Here is an 18,270-nt window from a genome sequence, read left to right on the forward strand (position 1 = left end):
GAGGTCCTAGCTGAAATGGCTACTTCCACCTGAGAGCAAAACCTTAGCCCTGGATCTCCAGGCATTTAATCCTGATGGGGTTTTGCACTCTCCACACCTCCAACTGAACCCTAGGTCCATTCATGAAAGGAAAAGAAAAGGAAACCAGCCTGGAAGTAGACTTGATGTGGGTGTTGGTGCCACATCAAAATTCCCTAATGTTCCTGTTAACACACCTTTAGGGAGACAGTGTATCATCTGAAGAGCGAAAGGATTTCAATGCAACTGTATTGAGTACCAAACAGCCCCTGAGACTTGATGTTACCTACAATTGCAAATCCCGTACCCATTCAAAGGGGAACAGAGGGACAGCTGGTCTTCCAGATTTTGAGGAGCAAGCCTTCCCGAGAGGAGGTCAGGCCAAAATCACATCTAGGGATTGATCAGGAGAAGGGAGGGGCTGCACGTTTGGAATGAGACAAAGGGAATTACCCAGGACAAGGTGAACATTGGGGAAACTCAAAGACACTGACTGCATCAACTTGAGAACTTAAAAGGCTAGTGGTGAAGTAGGAAACTGGGTGGATCCCTTAAACCCAAGCTGACGGGGCGTATAGGCAGGAGATTCTGTCACCCTTCCTCTGTGGAGGTAAAGGGCATTTCCTCTCAGAAGAACCAGATCAGCTCAGCAACCTGGCTTGAGAAAATTAAATGTGAAAATGTGGGTTGTGGTGAGGCCAGAGGAGGGGTGTGGCAGCTGAACCTGGGATGTGACTTATACAATCCTGAAAGCCACTGAGGGCTGAGAGTCGTGGGCTCTTTGGAATCTTGGAGGCACAGTAAAAAATAAATGTGGGCCAAAATACCTGTGTATCCTTACCAAGGAGCTACTACAAAGGGCATTCATTTTAGCTCAGGAATCCTATTCTACATCCCAACCTTTCACAGGCAACAGGTTATTCCCAGCCAAGTTCCAGGGGCCGGGGCCCTAAACATGACTGCCAAAGTCTGTATAAATAACTAATGTTTTCTCAACCCCAGGGAACAATCCATGCAAATTTGGCTTCAGAAAGCTCCTTCTGGGCCCAGGCCTACAACTCTCACTCAGATTGTGAGGGAAAATGTCCTCTCTCAGGATTAAGCACAGTGCACTGATACACCTTCCCCTTCAGAAGATTTGAAGCTGTACTTGGCATGTAAGGATCTGCCATAGTTTGGGATATCCCCATGCTGTACTGAGTCACACATTGGATCTTTTGAAATCCAGGGAGACACAGACAGAGAGAGAGCCAGAGGGCGGGGGGGGGGGCGGGGGGGAGGCAAGAGAGAGAGAGACAGAGGCAGGGAGGAGCAACTTTTCTGTAGGCTCTTCTGTACCCCCTGCATTGTGATGCCCAAACAACTTTCATATTCCAGGCAGAGGGACCACGTGACAGATTACCACAGTGGTGTTGACCTGAAAATTCCAGACTGGCTGATGAGGTTTCTGGAAGTGGTTCAAACTGTAATGAGGTCAGCAGTTGAGTCTAGACTTGGTATCATGGGCTTAAAGCCGGAGTGGTGCCACCTGGGGTGAGATTTTCTCTTTAACACAAACATTACATGCACCAGGCAGAAACTGGAAAATTGGAGGAGCCCAAGCTCAGGCAGCTTCTATGAGATTCCAGTGTCCAGGAGATACAAGGAGGCAGGAGGGACCACTTAGAATGACCTAGAAACAAAGTGTGAGCGAACATGCCTTCTTCATGAGCAAGAAATACTCCTCTATCCACCACCCCCCCCATACGGAGCCTGCTTTCCCAGGGCATGTGCTGTGGCACTGGGGGCAGGAGAACTTCATGCCCAGTATTGGACAGGCTCCGCTGACTCCCAGCACCCACACATGAATTTGGGGGATGTTTTCACCACATCCTGGTCACCTGCCACCTGCTCTCATCATGGCACTCACTTATGTACAGGACACAGTAGCCTCTGAGCCCATGAGAAGGGCCATCCTGTGCAACCGCCTTCTCCAGTCAAAAAATTGCTACTGTGATCCCAGGTCATCTGCCCTTGTGACCTCTTTTTAAGAAAGGGGGTCCTTAGAATGTGCTCCAAGTCTGGGACCCTCTTTATGCATCCCTGGAATGTCAGTCAGCCCATCAGGAACCTGATGCTGGGGACACCCACTGACAACAGAAATCAGGAGTTCTCCCCAATTCTTCGGAGCTGTTTTGGAGAACGTGACAAGCTACAGTGTATAGAAGGAAAATCAACATCCCAGCTGCCTTTCTGGATCCAAAGAGGCACCAAAGAGGCAGGACGATGCCCTTCCTGGGTTCCACAGCAAGCCCTGCCTCTGTGGGCCTTCAGAGGCCCTGGGGACCAGTACTCATGCATGGGCCTTCCCATCGTCCAATCTCTTCACCCAGCCTTTGAGCAGATACCCTTCCAGCTGGCTTCTTTCCCTCTGCAGTCAGACCTCTTCCTACACTGACCTATTTTGTCCTCTGTGCCTTTTTCAAACTCACAAGTCTCTGCTGGCACTACCTGACCTGCCTGTGCCCAACAATACCTGGTTTCACTTCAGACCCAATGACATCTAGATCTAAACAAAGGATTGCCTCTCTTTCTTGCTCCCCAAGGAGAGCATGCCTCACATCCAGGACATGCCTGGGTCTAGCCATTGAATGCCAAGGACGCTGTAGGAGGGCTGGCAGGAGGCACTGGCACAGAGTGGACATGTTCTCAGGGATGTCCACGGGTCGACCGATCCTCGCCCACCAAAGACAGACTCCTCTCCTCTCTCTCTTCAATACATGATTTACTCAAGAACAGTCACTGAGTGCCTAAGGTGCATTCACTGCTATTCCGGGTGACCTGCAGGGACACTTCATGAGAATGTCACGGTCTTCCTCAGAGTATCTCTGAGGCACGAACCCTCACTTGTCTGAGTAGAGAAATGAAAAAACAAAACAACTGGGCGGGAAAATGTGTAAATCACAGGCTGGTCTTGCTTTGCCCTGTAGAGCATGCCTCACAGAATGGTACCTCCAGGTATAACCTGCCCAGCAATCCTAATAACCATAGGAAAAGTTGTCATTTTTCAATGGCCATTACAAATTTTTATCACAACATTAAAAACTCTGTTAGAAACATACCATACATGCAAATAAATAAAGTTTTAAAATCACTACTTAGCACCCTGTGATTTTAAATATTTGAGAATTAAAAACTGACATGCGCTTTGCAAACTATTTCCTGAGTAGTTTAAACATGGCTTGCGGGTCTTCTGCTCATACAACTTTCCACACAGAGTGAGAGTCTTTTCCATGCCCTGGTCAACTGTCACATTCTTTCTAGGTTTGGATAAGCTTCCAAGGTCCCATTCCTTCCTGCTGCCTACGTGGGCACATGTCTCTGGGAGAGTTCCTTTAGTGTGAAGCTCTTTGGCCTCATGGCTTACCCTGGGACCTCTCCATCCTTTTTTTTGGTCACAACCATGTCGCTCATTTACACTTCTCTGGGAGCTGGCCGTTGTGAACCAGAAGCTGGGTTCTGAGTCACGATGATGAGTAAAAGTAATTCCTCATGTTTGGCAGAATTTAAGAAATTATGGAAGCATTTCACTTTCCAAGTCTCATTACTTCTCTCTCCAGACAAGGGACCTTGGCCGGGGCCATCAACTGACTACCTTCTCCATGTGCAGTAACTGAGGCCTGAATCAGTCGCCTGCACTCGTATCTCTGAGTGAGTCATGGGACGGTGACAAAAGAACAAGGCCCTGGTTCCTGATGTACGGCTCCCATGGCCATCACCTGGGCCAGCCCGATGGGAGTATGCCTAGAGAAGTCACCAGTGAATGGGAACATGCCACTCTCTGTGTGGCAGCCGTGGACACAATCAGGGTCATGGGCAGAGAGCAGGAGTACCCATTTAGGTGACAATCACTTGCCACAATCCAGGTGCTCAGCAGGTCTGTGCTCAGCCATGGTGTAGGGACCCAGTCAGGTCTTCAGGAGGATAGGGTAGGTGATGGTTTGATATTCTCAGGGAGAACTAGGAATGACCTGAGAGTATGTAAATTTACTGATGAGGTGCCACCCACAAGATCTGGGTAGCAGTTGTGCATGGAGGCCCCTCCAACAGCTGAGGTAGAGGGAAAGAAAGGGGTGGGGGACCCAGCTCAGCGCTGGGGCCACAGGAGGCATAGCTCCAGGGTGTCTCCCTCTTGGCCTGAGCTCCGCTAGGCCCCGCCGCCTCATCCTCTGCACAGGTGGATCATACTAAGGAGGGCACCTTCCGGCAGCCCAGGGCTGACAATTCTCCGAGCCCAAACTACTCTGGAGTCATGGCCTTGATCTCTCCTCTCAGGGTCCTGCGACCAGTATGTCCTTAAATAGCCACTCTCAATGTGGCTGAGACACTAGTAACACGAGGGGTTACCACCAGGTGACCTTAGTACCAGCAGCATCTGTGTGAGGCCTGATACTCCCAATGCATGAGGGCGAGGTCTCTCCATCCCCATTCTGTAGCTCCCAGGCCTCCCTGACCTCCTTGGGCTGTAGCCAGGGGACAGGTGGTGCACTACTGTTACTTTGTTTCAAGAACCATCCCTTACCCTCAGTGGTGCAAGCTCAGGGGAAGAGACCAAAACTTACCTGTCACCAAACACCAGTTAAGTCAGTCTGTGGGCTCTCATGCCAGCCCTGCTCCGAGCAGAGTTGCTGAACAAGGGGTCCCTAACACACTACAACTTCTTGTCTCACGCTCGCTCTCTTTTACCCCATGAAAACACAGGAGAACAAATGAGTTTTGGAGGACATGACCTGATAATACAACGGCTGCTCCTGTTTCTGCTCCCCCAGGAGGAGCCTGAGGATGCAGATCCCACCTCTTTCCCTAATGATGAGAATGGAAGAGGTGCAGGGCTTCTCTAGACACTCAAGGAGGCTCCCGTAACCAGCACACCTGAAGATGTCTTCCTTCCATGCTGGCTCAGCTCAGAATGGCCTCACGCCCTCCAGTACTTGGTTGCCCTGGTGGCCCATGGTCTCAGTCACCTGTGTCAACCCAGGTCAGAGTAAGAACCAAATGGTCCCCAAATAAGGAAACACCATGTTAACGCATGTACGTAGGAAGCCATGGGCTCCTGGGAAAATCTTCTAGAACACCGTGGAGGAATCTGAAAACTGGAGATGTGCCCTGGCTGGTTGGGCATCGTCCTACTAGTAGAAGGGCACAGGGTCGGGGCACGTACAGGAGTCAACAGTATTTCTCTCCTGTCTCTCCCCCACTCCTCTCTCTCTGTCAAATGGATGAAAAGAAAAGAAACCCAGATTACTTGAGAAGGTGGCGGCTGGCAGGACAGAGGGGAAAAGGTGATGTGAGTGAAAGGGGAAAGGAGAGTGTGTGGATGTGTGTGTGTGTGTGTGTGTGTGTGCGTGTGTGTGTTTGTGTGTCTGTGTGTGAGTCAGGGACAGTTAAATATGGCAGGAGTATCAGAGCCTGGCAGAACCAGTTCTCTTGGACAGGGAGCACCTACCACCTCCGTGGACATTCCACACCATCTGGAAGTGAGGAGCAGCCTCTTGTAGGAACTCATAAACACCACTGCCAACACAGGCCTTAAACACTGCCCGCAACCCGGCAGCCATGCCAGCCCAAATCCTGCTGCCCCACCCAAAGACCAGTAGACCCTAGGACCTCCACCTCCAAAGGTACTGGCCTCCCAGAACAGTATGTGAGACATCGCCCCACCCCAGCAGCAGATATCTGGACACCACAGTTGCGCTTTGCCTGAGCGCAGGCCTTCTGAGCCCACCCTCCACAGGCCTCTTCTGGGTGCTGCTGAGAGCACCTGCTGGGCACACTCTTAGCCAAACAAGGGCGCACTGCTCCAGCAGTAGAAATTCTAAATTCCCTCTCCCTGGATACCTGCCCACAGACACCTCAGTCGTGCGGCTTCAGAGCCAGGGCCTTTCAGTTTGCGTCAGTGCGCCGCACTGACAAATGTACCTCAGTTGCCCCTGTTAGCCGCCACTGGACGTGCATATCCAACCACGGACACCGCAGCAAAAACTGAGTCTTCCCACCCAACAGCTGCAGAACTCTGGACACCACAGTTGCACCTTTCCAGTGTCCAGGCCTCCTGAGCCCAACCACCCCAACAGACATTTCCTGGGTGACTCTGTGAGTACCTTTTACTGTCAAAAAAATTCAAAAATTGTTTCGAATATGTGATAACTAGCAAACTGCTTGTGCTCATTTTTTAGAGAAAATACATAAACATTATCCTACAAATAAAAGGTGACAATTTCTTAAGAAAACTGAATGAATAAGGCCTCATCATATTATAGCTTATGAACCAATTCAAGGCCCCACTGTTTATACCAATGCAAACAAGCTAGGAATAGCTGGTTTTCATTTTCAACAGCTAACAAAGGTAATTCAGTCTCCATACACTTCAGTACAATGCGCAGAACTATTTGCCATTGTTTTATTACTACAACATTTTCCTCAAGCTGTAAATATTGTCACTGATTCTCAATATGCAGTAATTACTCACTTACTAAAAGCTTTTGCAGTAATGGAAATACTTCAAAATATTAACACTGATAATGGTTCTGCATATCTATCTACAAAATGTCAAACATTTTTTTTCAATTTCATCATATCACTCACATCACTGGCATCCCTTGTAACAATACAGGACCAGCTATTATTGAAAGACAAAATCACACCTTAAAGGAAATGATCAAAAAACAAAAACAGGGAGAATCCCCTACATGAAGACTATTAACAGCTCTATTTACTTTAATTTTTTTAAATCAAGATGAGACTGACAGTACTGCTGCTCAGCGACACTGGGTAAAGGATATTTCACAAGAATTCAATCAACCTGTGTTTTATCATAATGAGTCCTCTCAGTCATGGGATCCTGCATGGGTCCTACGATGGGGGCAAGGATATGCTTATATTTACAGGTAAAGAAAAGTTCTGGGTTCCTGAGAGGCGTCTTCAGCGGAGACATGGGAACCAAAAGGAAGTTCTACTTAAGTGCCCTGACTAAGGATTTCTCAGAGATGACCTTGATGGGGTCTCCTACCCGCAAAGCTCTATGTTCAACGCAACATTCATCTGTACCAACCTGGGGTCAGGTGAAGAATCTTACGAAAGAGGGAGAACAACTGGTTTGGCATCATGGTAAAGAAGTGACGCCATCGACTTTGTTCCTTGCTATACTTGCACTAATAACCACTCAGGTAAATGCTAAGAATCATATATACTGGGCTTACAGTCCTAATCCCCCACCGAATAGAGGTGTTTCTTGGTTGGATTCAAAGGTTCGAATTTATGTTAATGACTCAAATTGGTTACCCGGACCTTATGATGATCGAGGTCCATTAAAACCAGAAGAGGAAGGTAGAGTCATAGAAAATCATACCACTGGAACTCAGCGAGTGCCAATATGCTTAGGTCAAGGAGACCATTGTTCAACAATACAGGCACAAGCCCTGCTGAACATTTTGAAAACACTATTACCGCAACAAAAAACAGGCATTTGATTCTTCTGAGTGCCCATGGGTTTAAAAATGTTAGTTGGGATAACAACAGTACACCTCCATTACTTCCACCATGTCATGTTCCTATGTTTACACACTTGTCTGATTGAGTCCATTGGGAATCCTGTAGAGGAGAGACAGTTTGGGTTTTATCTAATACTTCCTATGGAAGCATCACTGATTGGAGCCCTTCAGGTTCTGCCCCTTCCAAAGCCAATGGAGCTGATCTACGATGGCATAGAGGAGAGAACAAGTCCATATCCACGCAAGCGAATGTAAGCATCGTATGGCATGATGGACGATTTGCTCCCCCAACACCTCATCAAGAAGGACATCCTGCTGAATCTGACTTATGGAAACTGGGGTCTGCCTTACACTCTTTGAAAGCATATATTTGCATAAAATAAGCAAATCTATAAAAATAACTCTGGGATATACACCTTACAATTTTATGCTAACAAAACTGCCTTTGCACAAGCCTGTGTTCGATTAACATTTTTATTAATGATAGATGATCAAATTGTAAGTCTGCAGAGACAAATGCATATGAAATATAACTAGAATTATTCATCAATTTGCATTACTCCTGTACCTTAGAATGAAAGTCTGTTTCCATGGGAAAAGGTTAAAAAACATATGTTCAATCATAAAAATCTAACAAAAGAAATTCTAAATTTACAATCTCATATACAAAAAATATTTCAAAAGAAATTGCATAAATTAACTGGGAAAAAAGTGTTAAAAATATGGTTAAGGAATTGCAACAATTAAATCCTATACCCCATTTACAAGCTACTTTAGGAGCTCCTGCTGGAATACTATTATTAATACTCTATCTCTGTATCATTTTATATTTAGTCTTCCAAGGACTCGGGAAAACCAAGCAACTAATTAGGAGAAAAACAGCTGTGTTTTCACTGATGCTCCATCAAATGAAGCAAGAAAAAAAAGGGGGGGTTTGTAGCAGGACATTTGTAAACAAGGATCTGAAGTCCTGCCAAGAAGAAGTGAATGTTCTATCAGGAGCACAGCGTGACTTTCAAGCGAGTCACGCTGGGTCAACACTGCACACAATCTTGAGTTCCAGGAACATTTTCCTCCATGAGAAAGGCTAGGATTAAATAGTCATGGGTGTAGAACAGAAAGGGAGGGCACAGCTGCAAGTTGTCCTCAATAAGCTATTGTAATAATATAGAACAAAACAAGATTTAATTGATTAACTGCTGATTCACTAACCTTGTACCAAACCTCAATAAAAGCAATGGTGAGAGTGCAAAGTTTGCTACATGCCTAAGAGAGCTGTAGCCCTCTGTCTGGCATCAATCATCCTCTATGGCCGTCTTACCTCTGAGTCTTTGGTTCATTAAACATCCCTCATCAATCTGGACAAAATAGACATATTCCTAGAAAAATACAAGTTTCCAATACAAAATCAGGAAAAAGCAAACAACGTGAACAAGCCGAAAACTAGTGAGAAAACTGAAACAGTAATCAAAAAGCTTTCAGAAAACAAAAGCCCTGGACCAGATGGCTTCACAGGGGAGTTTTACCAAACATTCAAAGAAGAAATAAAACCAATTCTTCTCACACTCTTTCGAAAAATTCAGGAGGAAGGCACGCTTCCAAGCTCTTTTTATGAAGCCAGCATTACCCTAATTCGAAAACCAGAAAAAGACAACACAAAGAAAGAGACTTACAAGCCAATATTCCAGTTGAACAGTGATGATGCAATCCTCAACTAAATTCTAGCAAACTGGATCCAGCATTACATTAGAAAGATCATACACCAAGAACAAGTGGGATTTATCCCAGGGATGCAAGGCTGGTACAATATCCTCAAATCAATAAGCATGATACATCACATAAAAAAAAATGAGAGACAAAAAAAAAACACAATCATATCATTTGGTGCAGAAAAGGCATTTGACCAAGTGCAACAGCCTTTTCTGATAAAAACATTCAGCAAAGTGGGAATAGAAGAATCATCCCTCCCCATATAAAAGCCTTATATTAAAAGCCTACAGCCAACATCATACTCAATGGGCAAAAACTAAATCCATTTCCCTCAAGAACAGGAACAAGACAGGGATGCTCACTTACACCACTTCTCTACAAAATGGTACTGGAAATGCTAGCCACAGTGATCACACAAGAAAAGGAAATAAATGGCTCCCAAATTGGAAAATAACAAATAAATTGTCATGATTTGCAGATGACATGATACTGCACATAGAAAACCCCAAAAACTCCTTCAAAAATTAGTAAACTTAATAAATGAATTCGGCAACGTAACAGAGTAAAAAGTTAACACCAAGAAATGTATGGTATTTTATACACCAATAGTGAACTTACACAAAGAGAGTTTGAAAAACAATCCCATTTATCATCCCACCAAAATAATTAAGATACCTATGAATAAACTTCTTTACAAAGGTAAAAGACCTCTACTCAGAAACTGCAAGACGTTGAAAAAGAGATAGAGGAAGACAGAACTGATTAAAGAACATGCCATGTTAATGCTTGGTAGAATCAACATCATGAAAATTGCTGTACTACCCAAAACGAACTATCGATTCAATACACTCCACGTAAAAATACCAACAGCATATTTCACAGACCTAGAATGAACTCTCCAAAAATCCATCTGTAATAAAAATAAAATGACCCTGAACCCGAACAGGTTTAGCTCAGTGGATAGAGCGTCGGCCTCCAGACTGAAAGGTGCCAGGTTCAATTCTGATCAAGGGCATATACCTTGGTTGGGGGAACATCCCCAGTAGAGGGTGTGCAGGAGGCAGCTGATCCATGTTTCTGTCTCATCAATGTTACTAACTCTCTATCCCTCTCCTTTACTCTCTATTAAAAACCAATAAAATATATTTAAGAAACAAACAAACCTCAAATAGCTGCAGCGATCCTGAGAAAGAAGAACAAAGTAGGAGGGATCTCAGAACCAGATATCAAGCTGTTTTACAAAGCCACTGTTCTCAAAACTGCCTGACACTGGCACAAGAATAGACGTATAGACCAATGGAATAGAATAGAGAACAAAGAAATCAATCGAAACCACTAGCTCAATTAATATTGATAAAGAAGCAAAAACATACAATGGAGACAAAACAGTCTCTTCAATAAATGGTGCTGGGAAATTTGGTCAGATACGTGCAGAAAATGAAACTAGGCCACCAACTGGCACCATACACAAAAAACAAACTCAAAATGGATAAAGGACTTAAAGATAAGACAGGAAACTAAAAATATTAGAAGAAACCACAGGCAGCAGAGTCTCAGACATATGCTGAAGCAATATCTTCACCGAACCAGCTCCTGGGACAATGGAAAATAAAGTTAAAATAAACAAATGGGATGGCATCAAAATAAAAAGCATCTTCATAGCAAAATAAACCATCAACAAGACAACAAAGCCCACTGCATGGGAGAACATATTTGCCAATGTTCTCTCTGATAAGGGTTTCATCTCCAACATTTACAGGGAACGCATACAATTTAACAAAAGGAAGATAAACAACGCAATCACAGAAATGGGCAATGGAACTAAAAAGATACTTTTCCAGAGAGGACTAAAGGAAGGCCAAGAGACACATGCTCAGAGTCACTAATCATCTGAGAGATGCAAATGAAAAGGACAATGAGATACCACCCCACAGCTGTCAGAATGGCTATCATCAACAAATCAACAAAGGGCTAGTGCTGGTGAGGATGGGGAGAAAAAGGAACCCTCCTTCACTGCTGGTGGTAATGCAGACTGGTGCAGCCACTATGGAAAACAGTATGGAGTTTCCTCAAAAAACTAAAAACGGACTCCCATTTGACCCAGTGATCCCACTTCTAGGAATATATCCCAGGAACCTAGAATTACCAATCAGAAAGGATACATGCACCTCTATTTCACTGCAGCACAATTTACAATAGCTAAGATTTGGAAACAGCCTAAGTGCTGGTCAGCAGATGAGTGGGTTAAAAAGCCGTGGTACATCTACACACTGGCATAGTATGCTGCCGCAAAAAGGAAGAAACACTGACAATGTGCAACAGCATAGATGGAGCTGGAGAGCATTATGCTAAGCAAAGCCAGTCAGTCAGTCTGAGAAAGATAAATATCACATGACCTCACTCATCTGTGAATTATAATGAACAACATAAACTGATGAACAAAAACAGATCCAGGATTCTGAAGATGGCGGCGATATAGGCAGACGCGTCCCAGGTCGTGTCCCGGAGCAAATGGAGTGAGCAGCTGAAACTAATAACACCCACCCTAATTGGCGAAATTGCTCAGCTGGTGAGACCGTTTGCAGCTGGGAAGGGCAGAACTCCCCTGGAAAGGTAAAAAAAACCAGGGATTTGGGCAGGAAAGTTTGCCAGACCTCTGAGCCCAGAGGGTCGGATCGAGACTGCGTGGCAGACAGCCGTGTCCCTTGGGACAGGCATAGCCCCTGACTGGGGAAAGGAGATCCGCGGGATTCCTGGTGCCATCGGGGGATTTGAGAGCTGGGTTCTGTGATCACAGAGGACTGAGCCTAAAGGGGGCAGCCTGAAGAGCTGACCAGACCATGCAGTGCCGGTAAGAGAAGAGCTTACAGAAACCAAGCATTTCCCGTTTCCGTGGCCGGCGTTTGTTTGTTTTCACTGAATCCTGTTCATAAGATATTTTGGATACAGACACACACCGGTGCTGAAGAGAGGGAGAGGGTGCGGAGGAGTGGAATCTGCGGAGAGACGGAGGAGAGAAGGGGGGCCGGGAGAGGTGGCAGTGAGTTGAGCGCTGAGACACCCCTGAGCACAGGACTGGGGCATCCATACGAATAACAGGGGTGCCAGAACAACAGGAAGAAGAACAAGGATCAGAAAACCTATTTGAAGAAATAATATCAGAAAACTTCCCTGAGGTGGGGAAGAAAAAAGTCACACAAGCCCAGAGAGTCCCAAACAAGGTGAACCCGAAAAGACCCACACCAAGACACATCATAATTACCATGGCAAATGTTCAGGACAAAGAGAGAATCTTACAGACTGCAAGAGAGAGACGGAAAGTTACATACAAGGGATCTCCCATTAGATTATCAAATGATTTCTCAACAGAAACACATCAGGCCAGAAAAGAATGGACGGAAATTTACAAAGTGATGCAAAGCAAAGGTCTGAATCCAAGAATACTCTATCCAGCAAGGCTATCATTCAAACTTGAAGGGGAAATAAGAAGCTTCACAGACAAATAAAGGCTAAGGGAGTTTATCACCACCAAGCCAGCATTGCAAGGAATGCTAAAGGGACTGATATAAAAAGAAGAAATAAAAAGCTGAGAAAGAAAACAGCCACACAAAAAAAGGAATGGCTACAAACAAGTACCTTTTAATAATAACTTTAAACGTAAACGGACTAAATGCTCCAACCAAAAGACATCAAGTGGCTGAATGGGTAAAAAAAACATGACCCATACATCTGCTGTCTACAAGAAACCCACCTCATTAGAAGGGACTCACACAGACTGAAAGTGAAAGGATGGAAAAATATCTTTCAGGCAAATGCAAAGGAAAAGAAAGCTGGGGTACCAATACTTATATTGGACAAAATAGACCTCAAACTGAAGGCCATAACGAGATAAGGAAGGCCACTTCATAATACTAAAGGGATCAATACAACAAGAGGATATTACCCTGGTAAACATATATGCACCCAATGCAGGAACACAGAATTCATAAAAAAACTCCTGGACGATATCAAAGGAGAGATCACAAACAATACAATCATAGTAGGGGACTTTAATACACCACTGACAGCACTGGATAAGTCCTCTAGACAAACAATCAGCAAAGATACAGCAATCCTAAATGACTTACTATATCAGATGGACTTAATTGACATCTTCAGAACACTTCACCCCAAGGCCAGGGAATATACATTCTACTCATGTGCTCATAAGTCATATTCAAAAATAGACCATATATTGGGTCACAAGCAAATATCCCCAAATTCAAGATGACTGAAATCATAAAAAAGCATCTTCGCAGACCACGATGGCATAATATTAGAAATAAACTACTATAAAAACAACCCAAAATACTCAAACACCTGGAAGCTGAATAGCATGCTAATTAATATTGATTGGGTTACCAATGATATCAAAGAAGAAATTAAAAACATCCTGGAAACTAATGACAATGAAAACACAACAATGCAAAACCTATGGGACACAATGAAAGCAGTCCTGAGAGGGAAGTCTATAGCTCTACAGGCCTATCTCAAAACACAAGAAAAAATGGTAGTAAATCATCTAACTCTACAACTCAAAGAATTAGAAAGAGAGCAACAAGAAAAGCCCAGAGTGAGCAAAAGGAAGGAGATAATAAAGATTAGAGCAGAAATAAATGACATAGAGACCAAAAAAAAAATACAGAAAATCAATGAAACCAAGAACTGGTTCTTTGAAAGGGTGAACAAGATTGACAAACCTCTAGTCACACTCACCAAGAAGCAAAGGGAGAGTACCCAAATAAACAAAATCAGAAACGATAGAGGCGAAAAAACAACAGACCCCACAGATATACAAATGATTGTTAAAAAATACTAAGGACAGCTCTACTCCAACAAACTAGACTACCTGGAGGAAATGGACAAATTCCTAGAAAAATACAACATTCCAAAACTCAATCAGGAAGAATCTAAAAATCTCAACAGGCCAATAACTATGGAAGAAATTGAAGCAGTCATCAAAAAGCTTCCATCAAACAAAAGCCCAGGACCAGAAGGCTTCACAGGGGAGTTTTACCAAACATTCAAGGAAGAACTAAAACCTATCCTTCTCAGACTACTACAAAAAATTCAAGAGGAAGGAACACTTCCAAGCTCATTCTATGAAGCCAGCATAACCCTAATACCAAAACCAGGTAAAGACAACACAATGAAAGAGAATTACAAGCCAATATCCCTCATGAACATAGATGCTAAAATCCTCAACAAAATCTTAGCAAATCAGATCCAGCAGTACATCAGAAAGATCATACACCATGACCAAGTAGGATTTATCCCAGGGATGCAAGGATGGTACAATATCCGCAAATTAATAAACGTGATACATCACATAAACAAATTGAAGAAAAAAACCACATGGTCATATCAAGTGATGCAGAAAAAGCATTTGACAAAATTCAACACACATTTTTGATAAAAACTCTCAGTAAGGCGGAGTAGAAGGATCATACCTCAACCTAATAAAAGCCATTTATGAAAAACCCACAGCCAACATCATACGCAATGGATAAAAACTAACACCATTGCCCACTCTCACCACTGCTGTTCAACATAGTACTGGAATTGTTAGCCATTGCAATTAGGCAAGAAGAAGAAATAAAAGGCATCCAAATTGGAAAAGAGGAAGTAAAACTCTCCTTATTTGCAGACGACATGATATTATACATACAAAACCCTAGAGACTCCATCAAAAAACTGCTAGACTTAATACATGAATTTGGCAATGTAGCAGGATACAAAATTAACCCCAAGAAATCTAACGCATTTCTATACACCAATAGTGAACTTTCAGAAAGAGAGATAAAAAAAATTAAGCTACCTAGGAATAAACTTAACTAAAGAGGTAAAAGACCTCTTCTCAGAAAACTACAGGACGTTGAAAAAAGATATAGAGGAAGACATAAACAGATGGAAGAACCTACCGTGTTCATGGATTGGTAGAATCAACATCATTAAAATGTCCATACTACCCTAAGCAATCTATAAATTCAACGCACTTCCCATTAAAATACCAACGGCATACTTCACAGATCTAGAACGAACTCTCCAAAAATTCACCTGGAATAAAAAAAGGACCCCAAATAGCTACAGCAATCCTGAAAAAGAACAAAGTAGGTGGAATCTCAATACCAGATATCGAGATGTATTACAAAGCCACTGTTCCCAAAACTGCCTGGTACTGGCACAAGAACAGGCATATAGATCAATGGAATAGAATAGAGAGCCCAGAAATCGGCCTGAACCAATATGCTCAATTAATATTTGACAAAGGAGGCAAGAACATACAATGGAGCCAAGATAGTCTCTTCAATAAATGGTGTTGGGAAAATTGGACAGATATATACAAGAAAATGAAACTAGACCACCAACTTACACCATACCAAAAATAAACTCAAAATGGATAAAGGACTTAAATGTACGACAGGAAACCATAAAAATTCTAGAGGAATCCAAAGGCAACAAAATCTCAGACATATGTCGAAGCAATTTCTTCACTGATACAGCTCCTAGGGCACTTGAAACTAAAGAGAAAATGAACAAATGGGACTAGATCAAAATAAAAAGCTTCTGCACAGCAAAAGAGACCATCAACAAAACAACAAGAAAGCACACTGCATGGAAAAACATATTTACCAACATCATATCTGATAAGGGACTAATCTCAAAAATTTATAGGGAACTCATACAACTTAACAAAAGGAAGATAAACAACCCAATCAAAAAATGGGCAAAGGATCTAAATAGACACCTTTCACAAGAGGATATTCAGAAAGCCAAGAGACATATGAAAACATGCTCAAAGTCACTAATCATCTGAGAGATGGAAATCAAAATAACAATGAGGTACCATCTCACACCTGTCAGACTGGCTGTCATCAACAAATCAACAAACAACAGGTGCTGGAGAGGATGTGGAGAGAAAGGAACACTTGTGCACTGCTGGTGGGAATGCAGACTGGTGCAGCCACTATGGAAGACAGTATGGAGTTTCCTCAAAAATCTGAAAATGGAACTCCCATTTGACCCTGTGATCCCTCTTTTAGCAATATATCCCAAGAAACCAGAAACACCAATCAGAAAGGATATATGCACCACTATGTTCATAGCAGCACAATTCACCATAGCTAAGATCTGGAAACAGCCTAGGTGCCCATCAGCAGATGAATGGATTAGAAAACTGTGGTACATCTACACGATGGAAAACTATGCTGCTCTAAAAAGGAAGGAACTCCTACCATTTGCAAAGGCATGGATGGAACTGGAGAGCATTATGCTAAGTGAAATAAGCCAGTCAATGAAGGAAAAATACCACATGATCTCACTCATTCATGGATAATAGAGACCATTATAAACTTTTGAACAATAATGGATACAGAGGCAGTGCTGCCTCAGACAGATTGTCAAACTGCAGCGGGAAGGCCGGGGAGGGGTGGGGGACAGGAGGTAGGGGGGTGAGAGGTCAACCAAAGGACTTGTATGCATGCGTATAAGCATAACCAATGGACAGAAGACACTGGGGGATAGGGGAGGCTAGGGGACTGTCTAGGGCGGGGCGGGGAAAAATGGACACATATGTAATAACTTATGTATTACTTTAAGCAATAAAAAAAAGAAATATAGCTAACAAAACAATTTAAAAAGCCTCAGCCCTCAATTTAGATATTCTAATAAAAATTTAATTAAAAAAAAAACACAGATCCAGAGAGAGAGAAGCATAGATCAGACCAACACCCTCAGAGGGAAGGTAGGGGAGGGTGGGCTTAAGGGGGAGAGATCAACCAAAGGACTTGTATGCATGCCTATAAGCCTAGCCAATGGACGCAGACACCAGGGGGTGAGCGTGAGGGCATGCTTCCGGGGTGGGGGTTGGGGTGTGGGGGCAGTGGGGGATAAGAACACATATGTAATACCTTAGTCAGTAATATGAAAGAAAGAAAAGGAACCCAGGAACATAGAATCAGGTGAGAATTCACACACTCACACTCACGCACACTCAGGCACACGCACACTCACACCAGGAGAGGGCTCTGCTGCTCTCAGTGGGAATCACCTCTTATCTCCCAGCCTGACCACTGCTTTCTCACCAGCTGAACCAGAGGACAATGACGAGTGACAGGCCTGGTGCTCTGTGGAAAGCAACCTTTCCCTCCTGGACACTGCCCACTGTCCAGCAGCCACTTTTCTGCCCCCTCTCTGTCCCCCACGCCCTGAGCAGGGCTGGGCTGGCCTGAGAGCCCACAGACTTGAGGAGCCAGATCCCGGGGGAGTTGGCGCCGAGGGCTGTGGGGACGCCCTTGGTCAACTGCAAACTCGGCCAGCTGAGGTCACACAATAAAGGCCGACGCCAGAGTTCCATGAATTGTTGCGTGTAAGTCCCCTCAGCGAGCTCCCACTCTGGCGCAGCGGGCGGGGTTTGGACCTCAGGCCTTCACTCCAACCAGGTGGGAACTCATTTTCAGATAGAAAGAGCCTGCGGGGGAGGGGTTGCGGGTTGCCAGTGACTAGAGCAAGTTCACCCCAAGAGACAGCAAGTTCACCCCCGCAGACAGCAAGAACCCAGAGTGTGCTCTTACCTTTACCACAGGCCAAGCTCCTCACTACATGGACTCCTGCTCAGCAGGGAGGCTGGCGGGAAGGAAGAGGTGGGGGCCAGCACCTGGCTAGCTTCCTGGGGCTGCGCCCTGTTTCCATTGGGGACGAATCTCGCGAGATCATGAGATCCAGAGCGAACCAAGATCTGGAGCAGGAGGCGGGGGGGCGTGTTTTAACAGGCCTGGAGAAGGTGGGGACAGGGGCGCCTGTGCCACTCCCACCAGGCTGCAAGGGGTGGCAGAGGGTGGGGGACTGTCAGGGGGAACCCTGTGCTTCCAGGCATGATGGTGGGGGCGGCTGTGGATGTGGAGGGAGAAACAGGAGGCCGCGACCCCCAGCTTACCTCCCACTCGCCACCCCTGGTCTATGTTTCTGGGGACCC

The sequence above is a fragment of the Myotis nattereri genome (assembly GCF_964212035.1).
Source record: "Myotis nattereri genome assembly, chromosome: Y".
Taxonomy (NCBI): domain Eukaryota; kingdom Metazoa; phylum Chordata; class Mammalia; order Chiroptera; family Vespertilionidae; genus Myotis; species Myotis nattereri.